The sequence below is a fragment of the Moschus berezovskii genome, chromosome 2 (genome assembly GCF_049115385.1).
Source record: "Moschus berezovskii isolate FMDL1 chromosome 2, NW_MosBer_1.0, whole genome shotgun sequence".
NCBI classification, from domain to species: Eukaryota; Metazoa; Chordata; class Mammalia; order Artiodactyla; family Moschidae; genus Moschus; species Moschus berezovskii.
Genome location: NC_142461.1, coordinates 49555002 through 49580265, shown reverse-complemented (window position 1 = coordinate 49580265; position 25264 = coordinate 49555002).

Sequence of the window (25264 nt, the reverse complement as noted above, 5' to 3'; positions counted from 1 at the left end):
CCAGGATTGATCTCCTTTAGAATGGACTGGTTGGATCTCCTTGCAGTATAAGGGACTCTCAAGAGTCTTCTCCAACACCACAGTTCAAAAGCATCGATTCTTCGGCGATCAGCTTTCTTCACAGTCCAACTCTCACATCCATACATGACCACGGGAAAAACCATTGCCTTGACTAGACGGACCTTGGTCGGCAAAGTAATGTCTCTGCTTTTTAATATACTATCAAGGTTGGTCATAACTTTCCTGCCAAGGAGCAAGCGTCTTTTAATTTCATGGCTGCAATCAGCATCTGCAGTGATTTTGGAGCCCAAAAAAACAAAGTCTGACACTGTTTCCATTGTTTTTCCATCTATTTCCCATGAAGTGATGGGACCAGATGCCATGACCTTTGTTTTCTGAATGTTGAGCTTCAAGCCAACCTTTTCACTCTCCTCTTTCACTTTCATCAAGAGGCTTTTGAGTTCCTCTTCACTTTCTGCCATAAGGGTAGTGTCATCTGCATATCTAAGGTTATTGATATTTCTCCCAGCAATCTTGATTCCAGCTTGTGCTTCTTCCAGCCCAGCGTTCCTCATGATGTACTCTGCATATAAGTTAAATAAGCAAGGTGACAATATACAACCTTGACGTACACCTTTTCCTATTTGGAACCAGTCTGTTGTTCCATGACCAGTTCTAACTGTTGCTTCCTGACCTGCATACAGGTTTCTCAAGAGGCAGGTCAGGTGGTCTGGGATTCCCATCTCTTTCAGAATGTTCCACAGTTTATTGTGATCCACACAGTCAAAGGCTTTGGCATAGTCAATGAAGCAGAAATAGATGTTTTTCTGAAACTCTCTTGCTTTCTCCATGATCCAGCGGATGTTGGCAATTTGATAGGTAATCTGGAATGGGAGGTCCTAAGGTAACCATGATTGACCTAACCCATTTATGATCCGTTACTTTGGGTCTGGACATATTTTCAGAAAAAAAAAAAAGAAGAAGAAAGCAAGCAAGCAGAGCTCTTTAGCAATTATGAGGAAATCACTGTTGAGGAGACAGTCAATGGTGTTTGCCATCCGTAGCCTTAGGGAGCACAGTGAAAGAGAATATGGGCTAATGAGAGAAGGCTTTCGAGGGGCAAAAGGCAGAAGAAAGAACGTTTTAAATGAAATGTTGACTGTGAATCCACAGAAATATTGCCAGGAAAAGACAGAGTCAAGAAGAAGCCGTAAGGTGTTTGAAATGAATAAATGTGAAGCCATGTGAAGGAGTTAGTTCTGAAGGAAACAATTTTTTAATTTCCTTGTTTCACTCTATCAAACTGACCAGCCAGTAAATGGTCAACAATTTGAGATTTCCAGACCTCAATAGATGCTTCTCCAAAGAAGACATACACATAGCTAACAGGCACATGAAAAGATGTTCAACATTGCTAATTCTTATCAGAGATATGCAAATCGAAGGTACAATTTGATACTGAGGTACCTTACACTGGTCAGAATGGCCATCATCATAAAGACTAAAAATAATAAATGCTGGAGAGGGTGTGGAGAAAAGCAACCCTCCCCAACTGTTGGTGGAAATGTAAATTGGTACAACCACTATGGAGAATATATGGAGGTTCCTTAAAATAAAAATAGAGTTACTATATAATCCAACAATCCCACTTCAGGGTATATCTGTGGAAAAAACAAAAACTCTAACTCAAAAAGATACATGCACCCCAATGTTCAACTCAGCTCTATTTACAACAATCAAGACATGGAAGCAACCCAAATGTTCATTCCTCTCTTTATGAATATATATATATATTATTATGCATACATATACATCAGGGAATGTTTACCAATAGGATTCCTGTGTGCTGTTTCCTGTCTCTCGTGAGCCCTCTGTTCCTTATTAGTTCCTGGTACCAGGAGCGAGTGGAGTGGCATGCTGCTCCCAGGACTGAGGTCATGAGATGGAATGCATGCATAGGATTTCCTTCATTAGCTTTTCCATGTGGTGAAAGTGAATATTTATGACCCTCTTTCTTTTGATATGGATTGTCTTCTGGTTTTATGATCTCTATTACTCCTCGTTTCCTTGGTAACTTGTAAAGTCTGGTCTTTTGATCTTTATCTGAAGAAGCTACCTTATAAGATAGTATATATACTCACACAGAGTTCAGTAAAGCACACTTGTTCCATCAGAAGGATCCCCGTGTCCTTCTTTCTTTCTTTCTTTCTCTTTCTCTCTCTCTGTCTCCCTCCCTCCCTCTGGCTAATTCGCTGGAGCATGGAAGCCTTCCAAGTTCACTTTCCTGCCGGGCTTTCAAAACTTCTTTGAGAGGATGCCCTGGGCCTATGTGAGTGGTACAAGCCCTGCCCTAGGGCTTTATTTGTTCTCTACATAACCCAGGGAATATTAGCCTCTTTCCTTCTTTCACTTTATTATCGTCGACTCTGGAACACCAGGTCCCAGTCCATTAAAGGACCGCAACACATATATATTACACAGCCATAAAAATGTATGAAATAATGCCAAAGCCATTTGGAGGAACATGGATAGAGCTAGAGATTATCATACTGAGTGAAGTAAGTTAGAGGAAGGCAACTATCATACGATATCACTTATATGTGGAATCTTTTTTAAAAAATGATACAAATGAACCTATTTATAAAACAGATACAGACTGACAGACATTGAAAACAAAATTATGCTTGCCAAAGGGGAAAGGGGAAGGGGGAGAGATTATGAGTTTGGGATTAACACACTACTTTATATATAAAATAGATAAGCAACAAAAAATTACTGTATAGTACAGGGAATTATTTTCAGTATCTTGCAATAACCTATAATAGAAAAAAACCTGAATCACTTTCTGTTTGCCTAAGAATAACACAATATTGTAAATCAACTATACTTCAATTGCAGCCATGAAATTAGAAGACACTTACTCCTTAGAAGGAAAGTTATAACCAACCTAGACAGCATATTAAAAAGCAGAGACATTACCAACAAGGTCCGTCTAGTCAAGGCTATGGTTTTTCCAGTGGTCATGTATGGATGTGAGAGTTGGACTGTAAAGAAAACTGAGTGCCGAAGCATTGACACTTTTGAACTGTGGTGTTGGAGAAGACTCTTAAGAGTCCCTTGGATCACAAGGACATCCAACCAGTCCATCCTAAAGGCGATTAGTCCTGGGTGTTCATTGAAAGGACTGATGTTGAAGCTGAAACTCCAATACTTTGGCCACCCGAAGCGAAGAGTTGACTCACTGGAAAAGACCCTGATGCTGGGAAAGATTGAGGGCAGGAGGAGGAGCGGGCAACAGGGGATGAGATGGTTGGATGGCATCACCAACTCGATGGACATGGGTTTGGGTGAACTCTGGGAGTTGGTGATGGACAGGGAGGCCTGGCGTGCTGAGGTTCATGGGGTTGCAAAGACTCAGACATGATTGAGTGACTGAACTGAATTGAACTGAACTGATACTTCAATTTAAAAAAATTAAAAAAAGATTTGGGATTCTGGAGATATGCAGATAAACTGGAGATATGCTTTCTTTTCAAGCATCCACCATTTGCAAAAATGTAAAACCTCAATAAATTTCAACATTAAACTGCATTGTCTAATAACAGCAAAATAAAACTAGAAATTAGTAACAGATGTATGAAAAATAATTCAACTTGGATATTAAGTATAGGTATCCATATTTATACACACATAGTACATATAAATACATATATGGATGTGTATTAATTAAAAATAAATCACAGCTGCAATTATAAATTATTTACCAAATGAAGCATAATTTGAAGCTCTTTGTGTCAAGATATGTGAGATATAAACAAACACTTTTCTTAGAGAAGATTCTTTACCTGAAATGTTTTCATTAATAAGCAGAAATCAAAGGAAACATCATTAAGCAAGAAGCCAAACAGGAAGAAAAGTGAATTAACTGATCCCACTTGGAGAAATTGGAAAAAAGCAGGAAACAAAAGAAAGCTTGAAAAGCAATTTACTAAAAGAAGAAAATAAAGTAACAAATTCAGTTCAGTTCAAAAGCTCAGTTGTGTCCGAATATTTGCGACCCCATGAATCTCAGCACACCAGGCCTCCCTGTCCATCACCAACTCCCAGAGTCTACCCAAACCCATGTCCATCAAGTCGGTGATGCCATCCAGCCATCTCATCCTCTCTTGTCCCCTTCTCATCTTGCCCTCAATCCCTCCCAGCATCAAGTCTTTTCCAATGAGTCAACAATTCGCATGAGGTGGCCAAGTATTGGAGTTTCAGCTTCAGCCCTTCCAATGAACACCCAGGGTTGATCTCCTTTAGGATAGACTGGTTAGATCTCCTTGCAGTCCAAGGGACTCTCAAGAGTCTTCTCCAAAACCACAGTTCAACAGCATCAATTCACTAGCGATTAGCTTTCTTCACAGTCCAATTCTCATATTCACATGACCACTGGAAAAACCATAGCCTGGACTAGATGGACCTTTGTTGGCAAAGTAATATCTCTGCTTTTTAATATGCTGTCTAGGTTGGTCATAACTTTCATTCCAAGGAGTAAACGTCTTTTTATTTCATGGATACAATCACCATCTGCAATGATTTTGGAGCCCAGAAATATAAAGTCTGACACTGTTTCCCCTGTTTCCCCATGTATTTCCCATGAAGTCATGGGACCAGATGCCATGATCTTTGTTTTCTGAATGTTGAGCTTTAAGCCAACTTTTTCACTCTCCTCTTTCACTTTCTTCAAGAGGCTCTTTAGTTCCTCTTCACTTTCTGCCATAAAGGTGGTGTCATCTGCATATCTGAGGTTAATGATATTTCTCCCAGCAATCTTGATTCCAGCTTGTGCTTCTTGCAGCCCAGCATTTCTCATTATGTACTCTGCATATAAGTTAAATAAGCAATGTGACAATATACAGCCTTGACATACTGCTTTTCCTATTTGGAACCAGTCTGTTGTTCCATGTCCAGTTCTAACTGTTGCTTCCTGACCTGAATACAGGTTTCTCAAGAGGCAGGTCAGGTGGTCTGGTATTCCCACCTCTTTCAGAATTTCCACAGTTTCTTGTGATCCACACAGTCAAAGGTAGTGGCATAGTCAATAAAGCAGTAATAGATGTGTTTCTGGAACTCTCTTGCTTTTTTGATGATCCAGCAGATGTTCGCAATTTGATGTCTGGTTACTCTGCCTTTTCTAAAACCATCTTGAACATATGGAAGTTGACGATTCATGTATTGCTGAAGCCTGCCTTGGAGAATTTTGAGCATGACTTTACTAGCGTGTGAGATGAGGGCAATTGTGCAGGAGTTTGAGCATTCTTTGGCATTGCCTTTCTTTGGGATTGGAATGAAAACTGACCTTTTCCAGTCCTGTGGCCGCTGCTGAGTTTTCCAAATTTGCTGGCATACTGAGTGCAGCACATTCACAGCATCATCTTTCAGGATTTGAAATAGCTCCACTGGAAATCCATCACCTCCACTAAAGCTTAGTTCATAGTGATGCTTCCTATGGCCCACTTGACTACATATTTCAGGATGTCTGGCTCTAGGTGAGAAATCACACCATCGTGATTATCTGGGTCTTGAAGATCTTTTTTGAACCATTCTTCTGTGTATTCTTGCCACCTCTTCTTAACGTATTCTGCTTCTGTTAGGTCCATACCATTTCTGTCCTTTATCGAGCCTATCTTTGCTTGAAATTTTCCCTTGGTAACTCTAAATTCTTGAAGAGATCTCTAGTGTTTCCCATTCTGTTGTTTTCCTCTATTTCTTTGCATTGATAGCTGAGGAAGGCTTTCTTATCTCTCCTTGCTATTCTTTGGAATTCTGCATTCAGATGCTTATATCTTTCCTTTTCTCCTTTGCTTTTCACTTCTCTTCATAAGGCCTCCTCAGACAGTCATTTTGCTTTTTTGCATTTCTTTTCCATGGGGATTGTCTTGATCCCTGCCTCTTATATAATGTCATGAACCTCCATCCACAGTTCATCAGGCACTCTGTCAGATCTAGTCTCTTATATTTATTTCTCACTTCCACTGTATAATCATAAGGGATTTGATTTAGGTCATACCTGTATGGTCTAGTGGTTTTCCCAACTTTCTTCAATTTCAGTCTGAATTTGGCAATAGAGAGTTCATGATCTGAGCCACAGTCAGCTCCCAGTCTTGTTTTTGCTGACTGTATAGAGCTTCTCCATCTTTGGCTGCAAAGAATATAATCAGTCTGATTTTGGTGTTGGCCATCTGGTGATGTCCATGTGTAGAGTCTTCTCTTGTGTTGTTGGAAGACAGTGTTTGCTATGATAAGTGCATTCTTTTGGCAAAACTCTACTAGCCTTTGCCCTGCTTCATTCCATACTCCGAGGCCAAATTTGCCTGTTACTCCAGGTGTTTCTTGACTTCCTACTTTTGCACTCCAGTCCCCTATAATGAAAAGGACATCTTTTTTGGGTGTTGGTTCTAAAAGGTCTTGTAGGTCTTCATAGAACTGTTCAACTTCAGCTTTACTGGTTGGGGCATAGGCATGGATTACTGTGACAGTGAATGGTTTGCCTTGGAAACAAACAGAGATCATTCCGTCTTTTTTGAGATTGCATCCAAGTTCTGCATTTTGGACTCTTGTTGACCATGATGGCTACTCCATTTCTTCTAAGGGATTCCTGCCCACAGTAGTAGATATAATGGTCATCTGCGTTACATTCACCCTTTCCAGTCCATTTTAATTCACTGATTCCTTGAAAGTCGACATTCACTCTTGCATCTCCTGTTTGACCACTTCCAATTTGCCTTGATTCATGGACCTAACATTCCAGGTTCCTATGCAACATTGCTCTTTACAGCATTGGACCTTGCTTCTATCACCAGTCACATCCACAACTGGGTATTGTTTTTCTTTTGGCTCCATCCCTTCTTTCTTTCTGTAGTTATTTCTCCACTGATCTCTGGTAGAATATTGGGCACTTACTGACCTGGGAAGTTCCTCTTTCAATATCATATCATTTGCCAAATACTGTTCATAGCATTCTCAAGGGAAGAATGCTGAAGTGGTTTGCTATTCCGTTTTCCAGTGGACCACATTCTGTCAGACCTCTACACCATTACCCATCCATCTTGGGTGGCCCCACACAGCATGGCTTAGTTTCATTGAGTTAGACAAGGCTGTGGTCCGTGTGATCTGATTGGCTAGTTTTCTGTGATTATGGTTTCAGTGTGTCTGCCCTCTGATGCCCTCTCGCAACACCTACTGACTTACTTGGGTTTCTCTTACCTTGGACATGGGGTATGTCTTTACGGCTGCTCCAGCAAAGTGCAGCTGCTGCTCCTTACCTTGGACGAGGCTGCCCCTCATGACCTTGAACGTGGAATAGCTCCTCTCCGCCCTCCTGCACCCGCACAGCCACCGCTCCTTGGACATGAGGTTGCTCCTCTTGGCCGCCACCCCTGACCTCGGACTTGGGGTATCTCCTCTCAGCCACTCCTGCACTGTGGCAGCCTGTTGCTCTAGGTCACCGCCCAGACTTTGGGCATGGGGTAGCTCCTCTCGGCCACTCTTCATATAATAATAAATTGATAATATTCATGAATTCCCTTTATAGATTACAGCCTTATCATGGCAAAGGGGCTTGTGTAACTCAATGAAAGTATGAGCCACGCCGTGCAAGGCAACCCAAGATGGATGGTTAAGGTGAAGAGTTCTGACAAAACGTGGCCCACTGGAGGAGGAAGTAGCAATCCACTTCAGTATTCATGCTGTGAGAACCCCACTAAAAGTATGAAAAGGCAATAAGATATGACTCCAGAAAATGTGCTCCACAGGTCAGGATGGTGTCCAGTCTACTACTGGGGAAGAGCAGAGGACAAAATATTAATAGCTTAAGAAAGAATGAAGTATCTGGGCCAAATCAGAAATGATGCTCAATTGTGTATGTGTCTGGTGGTGAAAGTAGTCTGATGCTTAAAGAATACTATTGCATAGGAACCTGAAATGTTAGGTCCATGAATCAAGGTAAATTGGATGTCATCATGCAGGAGATGGCAAGAGTGAATATCAGTATTTTAGAAATCAGTGAACTAAAATGGGTGGGAATGAGTGAATTTAATTCAGGTGACCATTATATCTACTACTGTGGGCAAGAATCTCTTAGAAAACAATAGCGTACCCCCCAGAGTCAACAGAAGAGTCCAAAATGCAGTGCATGCATGTGTGCTCAGTCACTTCAGTCGTGTGCGACTCTCTGCGACCCCATGGACCATGGCCCACCAGGTTCCTCTGTCCATGGGATTCTCCAGGCAAAATACTGGAGTGGGTTGCCATTTCCTTCTCCAGTGATAAAGTATGAAGTGAGTGAAGTGAAGTCGCTCAGTCGTGTCCAGTTCTTTGCGACCCCAGAGACTGTAGCATACCAGGCTCCTCCGTCCATGGGATTTTCCAGGAAAGAGTACCTGGAAAATGGTAGAAATGGGTTGTCATTTCCTTCTCCCCAAAATACAGTACTTGGGTGCAGTCTAAAAGATGACAGAATGATCTTGGTTCATTTCCAAGGTAAAAATTTCAACATCACAGTAATCCAAGTCTATGACCCAACCACTAATGCCAAAGATGCTGAATTTGAGTGATTCTATGAAGATCTACACAGAACTAACACTAAAAAAGATGTCCTTTTTATCACAGGGTATTGGAATGCAAAAGTAGGCAGTCAAGAGATATCTAGAGTAACAGGCAAGTTTGGCCTTGGAGTACAAAATGAAGCAGGGCAAAAGCTAACAGAGTTTTGTCAAGAGTACACACTGGTCATAGCAAACACTCTTTTCAACAACAGAAGAGATGACTCTACACATGGACATCATCAGATGGTCAATACCGAAATCAGATTGATTACATTCTTTGCAGTCATATATGGAGAAGCTCTATACAACAGTAAAAACAAGACCTGGAGCTGACTATGGCTCAGATCATCAGCTCTTTATTGCACAATTCTGGCTTAAATTGAAGAAAGTAGGGAAAACTACTCGGCCATTCAGGTATGACCTAAATCAAACCCCTTATGATTATACAGTGGAAGTGATGAATAGATTTAAGGGATTTGATTCAGTAGACAGAATGCCTTAAGAACTATGGATAGAGGCTCAAAACATTGTACAGGAGGCAGTGACCAAAATCATCCCAAAGGAAAAAAAATGCAGGAAAGGAAAATAGTTGTCTGACTGGGCTTTACAAATAGCTGAGGAAAGAAGAGAAGCAAAAGGCAAGGGAGAAAGGGAAAGATATATCCAACTGAATGCAGAATTCCAGAGAATAGCAAGGAGAAATGAGGGCTTCCTTAAATGAACAATGCAAAGAAATAGAGGAAAATAATGGAATGGGAAATTAAAAGATGCTCGCTCTTTAGAAGGAAAGCTATGATAAACCTAGACACCTTATTAAAAAGCAGAGATATTACTTTGCTGACAAAGGTGCATGCATGCTAAGTGCTTCAGTCCTGTCTTACTCTTTGCAACCCCAATCCAAGGCTGTCCATGATTTCACAGGCAAGGATACTGGAGTGGGTTGCCATGGTTTCCTCCAGGGGTTCCTCCTGACTCAGGGATTGAACCCCTGTCTCTCAAGTCTCCTGCACTGGCAAGCAGGTTCTTTATCACGAGTGCCACCTCAGAAGCCAACAAAGATGCATATAGTCAAAACTATAATTTTCTAGTAGTCATGTACAGATGTGAGAGTTGGACCATAAAGAAACCTGAGCACTGAATAATTGATGCTTTCAAATTTTGGTGCTGGATAAAACTTTGAAAGTCCCTTGGACTGCAAAGAGATCAAATCAGTCAATCAAAGAGGAAATTCAACCCCAAATATTCATTGGAAGGACTGATGCTGAAGCTCCAATAGTTTGGCCACCTGATGCTTAGAGTTGACTCATTGGTAAAGACCCTGATGCTGAGAAAGATCGAAGGCAAAAAGATAAAAAGCCAGTAGAAAATGAGTTGGTTAGATAGCCTCACCGACTCAATGGACATGAATTTGAAAAAACTTCGGGAGATAATGAAAAATAGAGGATCCTGGAGTGCTGCAGTCGATGGGGTCCCAAAGAGTTGGGCATGACTTTGTGACTGAGCAACAACATGAATTTGACTTGTAAATATTATTAAAAGCTATAACAAAACCTGAATATGTTAGTACAATAGAAGATGCTAAGAAAATTATCAAAGAAATTTCCCTTTGTTAAAATTACTAGGCTCACAGAATTTCATGGAGAATTTCTTTCAGAAAAGCTTGACAGAAAATTCTTAAATCACTCAACAACTTTTATAGGATAAAAGGTAAAAGAAAATAAAAAGCTTTCCAAATGTAAGAAATTCTTGAATTCTGATAGCAGAGATCTCATCATCAGAAAATATAATCAATAAAAGATATAAGTAAAAGAGAAAAAAATAAGTATGGTTTAAACTCTCTTAAATTGTAGTACAAAACCCTTTAGTGAATTATCAGAGATAGAATTCAACTCTTGATTCAAAGAAAGCTCAATGTTAGGAAATTTATGAGCTAAGTTATCATACTTCAAGATAAAGAGGAAAAAAATCACAATCACTGTCTTAGTTGCTATTAATATATTTGATAATATTGAAGAACATCTATATTATAGTTAGTAAAAACCACATTGCAGTTCAGTTAAGTCAGTTCAGTCACTCAGTTGTGTCCGAATCTTTATGACCCCATGAATCACAGTATGCAAGGCCTCCCTGTCCATCACCAACTTCCAGAGTTCACTCAAACTCATGTCCATCGAGTCGGTGATGCCATTCAGCCATCTCATTCTCTGTCGTCCCCGTCTCCTCCTTCCCCCAATCCCTCCCAGCATCAGTGTCTTTTCCAGTGAGTAAACTCTTCTCATGAGGTGGCCAAAGTATTGGAGTTTCAGCTTTAGCATCAGTCCTTCCAATGAACACCCAGGACTGATCTCCTTTAGAATGGACTGGTTGGATCTCCTTGAAGTCCAAGGGACTCTCAAGAGTCTTCTCCAGCACCACAGTTCAAAAGCATCAATTCTTTGGTGATCAGCTTTCTTCACAGTCCAACTCTCACATTCATACATGACCACTGGAAAAACCATAGCCTGGACTAGATGGACCATTGTTGGGAAAGTACTGGTTCTGCTTTTCAATATGCTGTCTAGGTTAGTCATAACTTTTATTCCAAGGAGTAAGTGTCTTTTAATTTCATGGCTGCAGTCACCATCTGCGGTGATTTTGCAGCCCCCCAAAATAAAGTCTGACACCATTTCCCCATCTATTTCCCATGAAGTGATGGGAACAGACGCCATGATCTTTGTCTTCTGAATGTTGAGCTTTAAGCCAACTTTTTCACTCTCCTCTTTCACTTTCATCAAGAGGCTTTTGAGTTCCTCTTCACTTTCTGCCATAAGGGTGGTGTCATCTGCATATCTGAGGTTATTGATATTTCTCCCGGCAATCTTGATTCCAGCTTGTGCTTCTTCCAGCCCAGCATTCCTCATGATGTACTCTGCATGTAAGTTAAATAAGCAGGGTGACAACATACAGCCTTGACGCACTCCTTTTCCAATTTAGAACCAGTCTGTTGTTCCATGGCCAGTTCTAACTGTTGCTTCCTGACCTGCATATAGGTTTCTCAAGAGGCAGGTCAGGTGGTCTAGTATTCCCATCTCTTTCAGAATTTTCCACAGTTTCTTGTGATCCACACAGTCAAAGGCTTTGGCATAGTCAATAAAGCAGAAATAGATGTTTTTCTGGAACTCTCTTGCTTTTTCGATGATCCAGCGGATGTTGGCAATTCGATCTCTGGTTCCTCTGCCTTTTCTAAATCCATCTTGAACATATGGAAGTTCACGGTTCACGTATTGCTGAAGCCTGCCTTGGAGAATTTTGAGCATGACTTTACTAACGTGTGAGATGAGTGCATTTGTGTGGTAGTTTGATTATTCTTTGGCTTTGTCTTTCTTTGGGATTGGAATGAAAACTGACCTTTTCTAGTCCTGTGGCCACTGCTGAGTTTTCCAAATTTGCTGGCATATTGAGTGCAGCACTTTCACAGCATCATCTTTCAGGATTTGAAATTGCTAAACTGGAATAGCTAAACTGCACCTAACGGGCACAGAAGGGCCAGGAGGAGCAACTCCATGTTCAAGGTCAGGAGAGGGGGCCGTGAGGAGATACCCCTCGTCCAAGGTAAGGAGCAGTGGCTGCACTTTGCTGGAGCAGATGTGAAGAGATACCCCATGACCAAGGTAAGAGAAACCCAAGTAAGATGGTACGTATTGCGAGAAGGAATCACAGGGAAAACACACTGAAATCATAATCACAGCAAAGTAGTCAATCTGATCACATGGACCACATCCTTGTCTAACTCAATTAAACTAAGCCATGCCATGTGGGGCCACCCAATATGGGTGGGTCATGGTGGAGAGGGCTGAAAGAATGTGGTCCACTGGAGAAGGGAATGGCAAACCACTTCAGTATTCTTGCCTTGAGAACCCCATGACAAGTATTTGGCAAATGATAGGATACTGAATGAGGAATTCCCCAGGTCAGTAGGTGCCCAATATGCTACTGGAGATCAGTGGAGAAATAAATCCAGAAAGAATGAAGGGATGGAGCCAAAGGAAAAACAATACCCAGTTGTGGATGTGACTGGTGATAGAAGCAAGGTCCAATGCTGTAAAGAGCAATGTTGCATAGGAACCTGGAATGTTAGGTCCATGAATCAAGGCAAATTGGAAGTGGTCAAACAGGAGATGGCAAGAGTGAACGTCAACATTCTAGGAATCAGTAAACAAAAATGGACTGGAATGGGTGAATTTAACTCAGATGACCATTGTATCTACTACTGTGGGCAGGAATCCCTTAGAAGAAGTGGAGTAGCCATCATGGTCAACAAAAGGGTCTGAAATGCAGTACTTGGATGCAATCTCAAAAGCGACAGAATGATCTCTATTCGTTTCCAAGGCAAACCATTCAATATCATGGTAATCCATCCTATGCCCCAACCAGTAACACTGAAGAACCCAAAGTTGAATGGTTCTATGAAGAACTACAAGACCTTTTAGAACCAACATGCAAAAAAGATGTCCTTTTCATTATAGGGGACTGGAATGCAAAAGTAGGAAGTCAAGAAACAGCTGGAGTAACAGGCAAATTTGGCCTCGGAGTATGGAATGAAGCAGGGCAAAGGCTAATAGAGTTTTGCAAAGATAATATACTTATCATAGAAAACACTGTCTTCCAACAACACAAGAGAAGACTCTACACATGGACATCACCAGATGATCAACACCAAAATCAGATTGATTATATTCTTTGCAGCCAAAAATGGAGAAGCTCTCTACAGTTAGCAAAAACAAGACTGGGAGCTGACTGTGGTTCTAATCATGAACTCATTGCCAAATTCAGATTAAACTGAAGAAAGTAGGGAAAACCACTAGACATTCAGATATGACCTAAATCAAATCCCTTATGATTACACAATGGAAGTGAGAAATAGATTTAAGGGACTAGATCTGATAGCTAGAATGCCTGATGAACTATGGACAGAGGTTCTTGACATTGTACAAGAGACAGGGATCAAGACAATCCCCATGGAAAAGAAATGCTAAAAAGCAAAATGGCTGTCTGAGGAGGCCTTAAAAATAGCTGTGAAAAGAAGAAAAGTGAAAAACAAAGCAGAAAAGGAAAGATATAAGCATCTGAATGCAGAATTCCAAAGAATAGCAAGGAGAGATAAGAAAGCCTTCCTCAGCTATCAATGTAAAGAAATAGAGGGAAACAACAGAATGGGAAAGACTAGAGATCCCTTCAAGAAAATTAGAGATACAAAAGGAACATTTCATGCAAAGATAGGCTCGATAAAGGACAGAAATGGTATGGACCTAACAGAAGCAGAATACAATAAGAAGAGGTGGCAAGAATACACAGAAGAACTGTACAAAAAGATCTTCATGACCCAGATAATCACAATGGTGTGATCACTGACCTAGAGCCAGACATCTTGGAATATGAAGTCAAGTGGGCCTTAGAAAGCATCACTACAAACAAAGCTGGTTGAGGTGATGGAATTCCAGTTGAGCTATTTCAAAACCACTTTTAGTATACTAAAATTTTTAGGATTGTTTTCTAACAAGATAAATAAACTTTATAGGTAGTCAACATTCAGCATCACACTTGTTGGTGTAACATTAGAATAAAGTGAAAGAAAGTGTTAGTCACACAGTCATGTCTGACTCTTTGCAACCCTAACGGCTGTAGTTAGCCTCCTCTGTCCTTGGAATTCTCCAGGCAAGAATACTGGATTGGGTTGCCATTTCCTACTCCAGGGCATCTTCCTGACGCAGGGATTGAATCTGGGTCTCCTGCATTGCAGGCTGACCCACAAGGGAAGCAACATAGTTTTTGCAGTCTGGCCCACAAGGGTAGCACTAGAAGAAATGCATTTAAAATCAGGTAAAACCTGAAACTAACACGTTTGTAAATCAACTATACTTCAAGTTTAAAAAATTAAAATAATAGGACAATATATTATAGAAATGCAGTAGAGCATCTAATAAACCTCCCAAACTACATAGCTATCTTGTATGCCCATCATTACCTTTAAAAAATGATATATCCAAGAATCCCATTAATAGTGACAGTTAAAAGAGCTAAACGTCAGATTTCAAATTTGTTAAGAAGTGTCCAAGTTTTGTCCAGAACTTATAATTTACTAAAGGGCTTTTCAAGAAAGACATAGTTAAATCAAAACATACCTACTCTTAGCTATAAAATTTAAATAGTATAAACATATACAATCTTCTGACAATCAGCTATAAATTTGATTTAAGCCTGATCAAAACTTAGGTGAAATTTATTTTAAAAACTTGAAAATATATCTGACATTTGTAGAATATGTCATTAAGAAAATTCAGAAAGAGACTATGAATTGGAAGCAATGAAGCCTCTTTATACCACACATCCAAGGCCAGGAGTGGTGGCCGTGAGGAGATACCCCATGTCCAAGGTAAGTAGCAGCAGCTGCGCATTGCAGGAGCAGTTGTGAAGAGATACTTCATGTCCAAGGTAAGAGAAACCCCACTAAGATGGTAGGTGATGAGAGAGGGCATCAGAGGGCAGACACACTGAAACCACAATCACAGAAAACTAACCAATCTAATCACATGGACCACAGCCCTGTCTAACTCAATGAAACTAAACCATGCCATGTAGGACCACCCAAGACAGAATAGTCGTGGTGGAGAGTTCTGATAAAATGTGGCCCGCTGGAAAAGGGAATGGCACACCACTTGAGTATTCTTGTCTTGAGAACCCCATGAACAGTATGAAAGGACAAAAAGATAGGACACTGAAAGATGAACTCCCCAGGTGGATAGGTGCCCAATATGCTACTGGATATCAGTGGAGAAATAAATCCAGAAAGAATGAAGGGATGGAGCCAAAGCAAAAACAACACCCAGTTGTGGATGTGACTGGTGATAGAAGTAAGGTCCGATGCTATAGAGAGCAATATTGCATAGGAACCTGGAATGTTAGGTCCATGAATCAAGGCAAACTGGAAGTGGTCAAACAGGAGATGGCAAGAGTGAACGTTGATGTTCTAGGAATCAGTGAACTACAATGGACTGGAATGGGTGAATTTAACTCAGATGACCATTATATCTACTACTGTGGGCAGGAATTCCTTAGAAGAAATGGAGTAGCTATCATGGTCAACGAAAGAGTCCAAAATGCAGTACTTTGATGCAATCTCAAAAATGACAGTATCATCTCTCTTTGTTTTCAAGGCAAACCATTCAATATCACTGTAATCCAAGTCTATGCCCTGACCAATAAAGCTGAAGAAGCTGAAGTTGAATGGATCTATGAAGACCTACAAGACCTTTCAGAACCAACACCCAAAAAAGATGTCCTTTTTATTATAGGGGACTGGAATGCAAAAGTAGGAAGTCAAGAAACAGCTGGAGTAACAGGCAAATTTGGCCTTGGAGCACGGAATGAAGCAGGGCAAAGGCTAATAGAGTTTTGCCAAGAGAATGCACTTATCGTAGCAAACACCCTCTTCCAACAACACAAAAGAAGACTCTACACATGGACATCACCAGATGGCCAACACCAAAATCAGATTGATTATATTCTTTGCAGCCAAAGTTGGAGAAGTTGTATACAGTCAGCAAAAACAAGACCGGGAGCTGACTGTGGCTCTGCTCATGAACTCCTTATTGCCAAATTCAGACTTAAATTGAAGAAAGTGGGAAAACCACTAGACCATTCAGGTATGACCTAAATCAAATCCCTTTGATTATACAGTGGAAGTGAGAAATAGATTTAAGGGACTAGATCTGATAAACAGAGTGCCTGATGAACTACGGATGGAGGTTCGTGACACTGTACAGGAGACAGGGATCAAGACCTTCTCCAAGAAAAAAAAAATGCTAAAAAGCAAAATGGCTGTCTGAGAAGGCCCTACAAATAGCTTTGAAAAGAAGAGAAGAAAAAAGCAAAGGATTTGAAAAGGAAAGATATACCCATTTGAATGCAGAGTTCCAAAGAAGAGCAAGGAGAGATAAGAAAGCCTTCCTCAGCTATCAATGCAAAGAAATAGAGGGAAACAACAGAATGGGAAAAACTAGAGATCTCTTCAAGAAAACTAGAGATACCAAGGAAACATTTCATGCAAAGATATGCTCTATAAAGGACAGAAATGGCATGGACTTAACAGAAGCAGAAGATGTTAAGAAGAGGTGGCAAGAATACACAGAAGAACTTACAAAAAAGATCTTCATGACTCAAATAATCACAATGGTGTGATCACTCACCTAGAGCCAGACGTCCTGGAATAAGTAGTCAACTGGGCCTTAGTAAGCATCATTACGAACAAAGCTAGTGGAGGTAATGGAATTCCAGTTGAGCTATTTCAAGTCCTGAAAGATGAAACTGTAAAAGTACTGCACTCAATATGCCAGCAAGTTTGGAAAACTCAGCAGTGGCCACAGGACTGGAAAAGGTCAGTTTTCATTCCAATCCCAAAGAAAGGCAATGCCAAAGAATTTTCAAACTACCGCACAATTGCCCTCATCTCACACGCTATTAAAGTAATGCTCAAAGTTCTCCAAGCCAGGCTTCAGCAATACGTGAACCATGAGCTTCCGGATGCTTAAGCTGGTTTTAGAAAAGGCAGAGGAACTAGAGATCAAATTGCCAATATCCGCTGGATCATGGAAAAAACAAGAGAGTTCCAGAAAAACATCTATTTCTGCTTCATTGACTATGCCAAAGCCTTTGACTGTGTGGATCACTAAAAACTCTGGAAAAATCTGAAAGAGATGGGAATACCAGACCACCTGACCTGCCTCTTGAGAAATCTGTATCCAAGTCAGGAAGCAACAGTTAGAACTGGACACAGAAAAACAGACTCATTCCCAATAGTGAAAGGAGTACATCAAGGCTGTATATTGTCACCCTGCTTATTTAGCTTATATGCACATTACATCATGAGAAATGCTGGGCTGGAGGAAGCACAAGCTGGAATCAAGATTGCTGGGCGAAATACCAATATCCTCAGATATGCAGATGACACCAACCTTATGGCAGAAAGTGAAGAAGAAGTGAAGAGCCTCTTGATGAAAGTGAAAGAGCAGAGTGAAAAAGTTGGCTTAAAGCTCAACATTCATGAAACTAAGATCATGGCATCTGGTCCTATCACTTCATGGCAGATAGATGGGGAAACGGGAAAAGTGAGTGACTTTATTTTTCTGGGTTCCAAAATCACTGCAGTTTGTGACTGCATCCATGAAATCAAAAGATGCTTATACCTTAGAAGGAAAGTTATGACTAACCTAGACAGCATATTAAAAAGCAGAGACATTACTTTGCCAACAAAAGTCTGTCTAGTCAACTTTATGGTTTTTCCAGTAGTCATGTATGGATGTGAAAGTTGGAATATAAAGAAACCTGAGCACCGAAGAATTGATGCTTTTGAACTGTTGTGCTAGAGATGACTCTTTAGAGTCCCTTGGACTTCATGTAGATCCAACCAGTCCATCCTAAAGGAGATCAGTCCTGGGTGTTCATTGGAAGGGTTGATGAAGCTGAAACTCCAGTACTTTGTCCATCTGATGTGAAGAGCTGGCTCATTTGAAAAGACACTGATGCTGGGAAAAGATTCAGGGCAGGAGAAGAAGGGGACGACAGAGGATGAGATAGTTGGATGGCATCACCAGCTCAATGGATAATGGGTAATCTCTGGGAGTTGGTGATGGACTGGAAGCCTGGGGTGCTGCAGTCCATGGGGTTGCAAATAGTTGGACACAAGTGAGTGACTGAACTGAACTAAACTGAAATATACCACAAAGCTAATGTAGACATGGCACCCTGAATCTCCCCTTCTCAGCACCTGCCTTACTTTGTGAGTATGTTTCCTTGTGAAATTATTATTCTCCACCTTCTCCATTAAACTGCAAGCCTCATAGTGGCAATAGTCATGATTCTCTTGCTCATCGTCCACACTTGCTAAGTCACTTTAGTCGTGGCCAACTCTATGAGACACCAAGGACTGTGGCCCATCAGGCTCCTCTGTCCCTGGGCTTCTCCAGGCAGGAATACTGCAGAGGGTTTCCTTGCCCTCCTCCAGAACATCTTCCCAACCCAGGGATTGAACCCATGTCTCCTGCATTGGCGGCTGGATTCTTTACCACTAGTGCTACCTGGAAAGCCCTTTGCTGTTTGATAGTGAAGAGAAAGTCGTTCAGTTGTGTCTGACTCTTTGCAACCCCATAGACTATACAGTCCATGGAATTCTCCAGGCCAGAATACTGGAGTGGGTAGCCTTTCCCTTCTCCAGGGGATCTTCCCAACCCAGGGATCGAATCCAGGTCTCCTGCATTGTAGGTGGATTCTTTACCAGCTGAGCCACAAGGGAAGCCCTTTGCTCTTTGATAATCTGCAATACATATTTGTTGAATAGGTAAATAATTATTTTCAAAACTACTGAATCATCATAATAAAATCTGTTTGATATTGTCATGAGGATATAAGGCAAGCCAATGGATCAGAATGAAAAACACTGAAGTTTAACTAACTGTCCGTTGACCATCTGTTATCTGCCAATTCCTTACTAGGTCTTTTAGCTACATCCTTCTGTAACGATGGGCAAATAATGGTGGAAATAGATGGGACATAATCCCACCAATATTATTAACTTTTATTATAAATTGTATTATATTGAACACAAAATTTACTCATGAGATCCTTGGAAGCCACAACCAAACATTGTAGTATTGATTAAAAACAAAACAAATAAATTCACAAGTATTATTTCTTTAAGAGTGACGTTTCATAAGATGAATGTCTAAGAGAAATGTTTATGTGGAATTCTACATAGTGATAATTAAATAGCTTATGGGTAACGTCTCTAGTTTTCCTAGCAATACAAAATATTTTTCATATAGGTAAGTCTTTAATTGACTCTGAATTAAAACATGAGAAAAATGGAAGTGTTGATCACTCAGTTGTGTCCAACTCTTGAAGACCCCTGGACTGTAGCCCCACCAGACTCCTCTGTCCATGGAATTCTCAAGGCAAAAATACTTATGCCACCTGGGAAGCCCACTTAAATGCATAGTCTTCCCTTTCTCCAGGGGATCTTGCTGATCCAGAGATCAAAGCCAAGTTTCTTGCATAACAGGCAAATTCTACTGTCTGAGCCACAAGAGATAAATGTAGCCAGATATTTCAGCAGAAAGATGACTACTCTGGGCCACTGCTTTTATAATGAATTGGAAACTAACTTTTAGGATATTTGGGGGAATGGGTGGCTATACTCTGTTTTAGACTGTTTCTCAAATGCGTGTTTTTTTTTCAACTGGATATCAGGAATTGCATAGAATTCAGTTCAAATCTGAGTTCATTGACCAATGCCTGGTACACCAGAATTTGGTGTTGAAACAGGACTCAGAATCTGATTGCCTGATTTTCAAGTCCTAAATTGACTTTCTATTATGACTACTGTATTAAAGATTTTGATTTGTATTATTTTTCCACAGAATAAACAATCTCTCTACATGGGAGGGGGATTTTTTTTTCAGTGAAAAGCTTTTTATTTTTTATTAAAGTATAATCCACATACCATATCATATTATTTTCAGGTGTACAGAATAGTGATTTGATATTTATATGTTTTGAAACGATCACCATGATAAATCTATTTACCACTTGTCACCATACAAAATTATTACAGTATTATGAATATATTCCTTATACTGTATATTACACTCTGTGATCTATCTATTATATAGCTGGAAATTTATACCTTTTAATCCCCTTTACCTATTTAGCTTCCTGATCCAATTCCTTCCCCCTCTGGAAACCATCAATTTGTTTTCTGTATCTATGAGTTTGTTTCTCTTTATTTTGTTTGTTTTGTTTTTCAGATTCCACATACAGTATATGTGAAATTATATGCTAATTGTCTTTCTTTGACTTCTTTCACTTAGCATAATACCCTCTAGGTTCATCCATGTCATTATATATGGCAAGATTTCATGTTTTAAAATAAACGAATAGTATTCCATTGTACATATGCCACATCTTCTTTATCTATTCAGCTGTCAATGGACACTTGCATTGTTCTGTATTTTGGCTATTGTGAATAGTGCTGTAATAAACATGGAATGCAGATATCTCTTTGATATCTGGCTTTCATTCCCTTTGGTAAATACTCAGAAGAGGATATTGCTGGGTCAGATGGTAGTTGTATTTTTGTTTTCTTTTTGAGGACCCTCCCTACTTTTTTGTATGTTGCTGAGACAGTTTACTTTCCCACCAACACAAGGGTTATTTTCTCCACCCACATTCTTACAACATTTGTTATTTGTTGTCTTTGATTTGTTGCCATTCAGACAGGGGTGAGGTGATATCTCGTTGTAGTTTTAATTTGCATTTCCCTGAATATGTGAAAAAATGTTCAACCACAGTCAAGGTCTTAATATGACCAGGGACCAATGAGGACAAAATAGTAGAACACATACTTTTAATTGTGAATGTGCACATAGCAATAAATGAGATCCATTAATAACAGCCAACATTTGTTGTAAAAACATGTCAGGAAACGTGCCTTACATGTATTGTCTCATTTAATCCTCACATTTATCTGTGAAGTTAAGATTATTTTCCTCTTTACTTCATAGATGGGAAAGTTAGATAAGTCCTTGAATTGCACAGTTAGTATGAGTTGGTGCCGAGATGGAATCAGGTTGTCTGTCGACAGCACTCAAGTCCTGACAATTCTGCTATCTGCCTCTTATAACCATTTGTCTCCAATCTCCTGCCACCACCTTAGTTCAAGTCCTCATCACCTCTTGCCAGAATTCTGAGCCAGAGACACCCTTCATAGGTGTACTGCCAAAATTTGAAATGCAAATCAGTTTTGCAAACATTATTTTTAGTTAGAAGATATCTTATTTTTTTTTTTTTATTCTCGGGTCCACAGAATGTTCTTTCAAATTTATCAGTTTCACATTCTAAAATGTCATGGCTTTTGTTTTTGTTTAAGTTCAACCTGGAAAGGGCAGAAAGAAAGAAATTAACATTTACTAAGTCCTAATAGGGTAGGGGGCGGGAGGAGAAGGGGCCGACAGAGAATGAGATGGCTGGATGGCATCACCGACTCGATGGACATGAGTTTGAGTGAACTCCGGGAGTTGGTGATGGACAGGGAGGCCTGGTGTGCTGTGATTCATGGGGTCGCAAAGAGTCGGACATGATTGAGCAACTGAACTGAACTGATAGCACTTAATGGTGTGATGTCTCATGAAGATCAAGGCTAGCTTTGGTAAGTTCTTAAATAATCTTGGGACTTCAGAATTCACAGAGCAATCTGGAGTTAGTAATTCTATCTTCCTGCCAGAAATCATGCTTTAGCAGTGCCTTTGTTGACCATAAATAGCTGCTTACCTGTTCTTGCCATAGCTCCTTCTTCTGAAATTGTCAGGTTAAGCACCTAATGTTAGGAGTAGGTGGGAGGGTATATAATAAACACAGATGGCTGATTCACAGAATACCAGTCATTTAATTTAAATAATATGGATTTAGGGTTCATTTGCATGCTAGTTCTGCAAAGTGCCTATTAATTTATCCCAGGTATCTTAGTTCAGGCTGCTCTAACAATACCATAGACTGAGTGGGTTAAAACAACAGACATTTATGTTTCATAGTACCAGCAATTGGGAAGTCCAGGATCAAGCTTCTAGCAGATTTGCTGTCCAGTGAAGCCCTCTTAAACTGATTTGCAGATAGCCTCCTTGTAGCATTCTCCTTGTAGCATGTTCTCCATTTCCTTGTAGAGAGGGAAGGGAGAGGAAACCTTCTTTTAAAACTCTTCTAAGAGTGCTAGTCACATCACAAGACCCCACGTCATGATCTAATTCATTTTACCTCATCACTTTGGGGATTAGGGATTCAACATACAAGTTTTGCAGTGATGACACATATTTAGTCCATAGCACTAGGGTTAAATTTCAAAGATTTTGATTTATTTTCATGTCTCCTTAGGGGAAGATACATGCAATTGGGAAAGAGAGGAATAACCTACCACTCATTCAAACCTTTATTGTTTTGATGGCACTCATGTTAACTATCATGTTTAGAAACAGTAAGAGAAAGTTCTCAGCATAAAGTCCCTGCCTATGGAAACGTCTGCCTTTTGTTGAATTAGAGGGCAATATTAAATATCATCTGATATCCCTACATTTTAAAAAAGTGTTCTTAAAAGTGCTCCCCTCTCTTTCTCAATCTGCACACACACACACACACACACACACACACACACACACAGGGAGCATGGGGAGGGTACTTTTCCTTTGATGCTGTGACATTTGTCAACTACATAGGATGCTCACAGCCCCACATAAGGTTACTGCCAGGCAATACAGAATTGGGGCCAGGAGTCATATGGGAGTGAGGGGGCAGGGGGATAAGGGATGTCAAACCAATTATTGATCAATTTACTACATCTATTTAGTAAGTCAGTCAGTCTCCAGATACTTTTGTAGTCTTTAAGGAAGACAAATGTTCACAGTTTAAATATCCCTAAATATATAACAGATGAACAAGCATGCTTTGGTGTGTAAATGCTGCATAGATTCAGAACCATCAAAAAGCCCCTCAAAAATGCTTTTCCATCTGCTGCTTCTAACTACATATCGCACGTCCTGGCAGCGCACTTCACAGTGGTGTGAAAGATAGGTTCAGAGCCAACCTGGCAAAATCTATTTATCTTTTTTTTTTCTTCTCCAAAATGTGTTTCTTTGTGCAGCTAAACTAGCAAACATATATAGGAACAAGGTGCCAGGGCTAAGAGGAGGCACTTGTCAGGCCTTAACTGTTCAAGAGAAAACCTGCTTCATGTTATGTCCTAAAACACTGACACCAAATTGCATCTTCTTAGAAAGTATGAGCTGGAGAAACCTTGGATTTGCCTTCTTGATAAAACCTGTTTCTGAGTGTTGCTTCAGTGTCCAGGGAAAACTGAGGGCTCCCTGAAAAAGCCCATAGATGGAGCAGCCAGGAACATACCTTTGGGAGGTTTGTGACAGCTTCCTTTAGAAGAGTATCCATTGGTTTTCTTTAAAGTACTGATATACAAATTGGAAAGTAGATTCATGAGAGGCATGTTCTGCTTTTTGTTATTTTTTAAAATAATTTTTTGGCTTTGCCAAGGGGTATATGAGATCTTAGTTCCCCCACCAGGGATGGAAAGTGTGCCCCCCACTCCCCTACATTGGATATATGAAGTCTTAACCACTGGACAGCCAGGAAAGTCCCTGCAGGCTGTGTTTTTATGAAAGTAGCTCTCAAGTATAATCCTGCTCATACCCTGCTTAAAAGCGTGGCCTTTGTAACCATTGTGACAATCCAGGTGAACAGTGATTGGCGTTAGTGACCTATTCATAAAGGCTTCTTTGAAATGGTAAAACAGTTAGTTCCTCTTCATAGCGAATATTCTTAGTTCACAAGGTAAAAAAGTCTCTGCAAAGACACCATTTATAACTGCCTCTTGGATTATGTTATATTGTCAGACTATGTTAATATCATAGAGATGACCGATTTCTCCTTCTTTATATGGTTACTGATACGCCAAGCTCGTAGAGGGTAGGAGTATTGGTATTAATATTTGAGCACATTAGAGCACAAGAGATGGTATTACACTTTTTATCAGTCAGTAAAAATGAAATGAAATAATCATATCTTTACCTTACAGTGAAATTATATCTCCCCTCAAATTCACTAATCATGTTTGATAAACATCAAGAACAATCCCAGAGTTACAGTATGATTTATGTTGATAATCTTTAAGAGTTGAGATTTTGCTTCCAATTTAGTTACTGTTATTGTGATCATTTAATAATTGTTACTACCTGATCTGACCAACATAATGTTCAAGACAATGATTCTCTTATGGTGACATCATGAGATATTTTGTGGGAGCACAGAGGTTTGCTTCGCCAAATAGTGATGTACCTTTTCTGGTGACACCTTTCTTCTCTGTAGTGCAGGACTTGACTTGTGGGTGGATAGAATGTTCTTTGGCAATAACTTTTAATCATCTTTAATTTTTTATGCTTCACGAACATTTTATCCTTTTTAAATATTTTCATGGTTTTAGTCTGGGAAACTTTTTACTCATGCATTGATTCCACAAATGTTCAATGCAGTCTTCTATAGTCAGTGGGGATGATTTGGTGAAAATAAAACAAACATGGTCTTTTCAGTTGTGGGGCTTATAATCTAGTAAACAAAGTAAATGATCACGGAGGAAGCAACACACTGTGTGTGTATATACATACACATATATTCATTTATTCATTCTTATTCATCCATTTACGTGATTGCTGGGTATAACAACAACAATTACAAATTACAGATCATAAAGGAGACAGTTAAGTACAGCAACAGGAAAGCATGGGCAGAGACATCTCCCTATTAGGTAATTATAAAATCAAGTCTTTGAAGGCTTGACATAATCCCAATACACAGAATGTGAGAAGAGCTGATACTGTAAGGGAGAATGGGCAGCCTAAGCAGAGGAGACTGTATGTATGAAAGTCACAGGCAGGAAAGACTTCCCTGTGTTCATGGAACCAAAAAGAGGCTAAGTTGTCTGGAGCCAAGTATGAGAGTGATAAGAAACGAAGCTAGATTTGGGAACAAGCTCAATTTGTTAAGAAATTTAGACTTTATTCCAAGTGCAATGAGCAGCCATTGAAGGG